Here is a 1,068-nt window from a genome sequence, read left to right as displayed (position 1 = left end):
TTCTACACACACTTCTACACACACTTCTACACACACTTCTACACACTTCTACACACACTTCTACACACACTTCTACACACTTCTACACACACTTCTACACACACTTCTACACACACTTCTACACACTTCTACACACACTTCTACACACACTTCTACACACTTCTACACACACTTCTACACACACTTCTACACACTTCTACACACTTCTACACACACTTCTACACACTTCTACACACACTTCTACACACACTTCTACACACTTCTACACACGTCTACACACACTTCTACACACACTTCTACACACTTCTACACACTTCTACACACACTTCTACACACTTCTACACACGTCTACACACACTTCTACACACACTTCTACACACACTTCTACACACGTCTACACACACTTCTACACACACTTCTATACACACTTCTACACACACTTCTACACACTTCTACACACTTCTACACACACTTCTACACACTTCTACACACACTTCTACACACACTTCTACACACACTTCTACACACACTTCTACACACGTCTACACACATCTACACACACTTCTACACACTTCTACACACACTTCTACACACTTCTACACACACTTCTACACACACTTCTACACACACTTCTACACACTTCTACACACGTCTACACACACTTCTACACACACTTCTACACACACTTCTACACACACTTCTACACACGTCTACACACACTTCTACACACACTTCTACACACACTTCTACACACACTTCTACACACGTCTACACACACTTCTACACACACTTCTACACACTTCTACACACACTTCTACACACTTCTACACACACGTCTACACACACTTCTACACACACTTCTACACACACTTCTACACACTTCTACACACGTCTACACACACTTCTACACACACTTCTACACACTTCTACACACACTTCTACACACTTCTACACACACTTCTACACACACTTCTACACACTTCTATACACGTCTACACACACTTCTACACACACTTCTACACACTTCTATACACACTTCTACACACTTCTACACACACTTCTACACAC

Source organism: Eucyclogobius newberryi, unplaced genomic scaffold (genome assembly GCF_026437365.1).
Source record: "Eucyclogobius newberryi isolate DKJ021-1_F unplaced genomic scaffold, fEucNew1.0.hap1 SCAF_2, whole genome shotgun sequence".
Lineage (NCBI taxonomy): Eukaryota > Metazoa > Chordata > Actinopteri > Gobiiformes > Gobiidae > Eucyclogobius > Eucyclogobius newberryi.
This window is presented reverse-complemented; position numbering follows the sequence as displayed.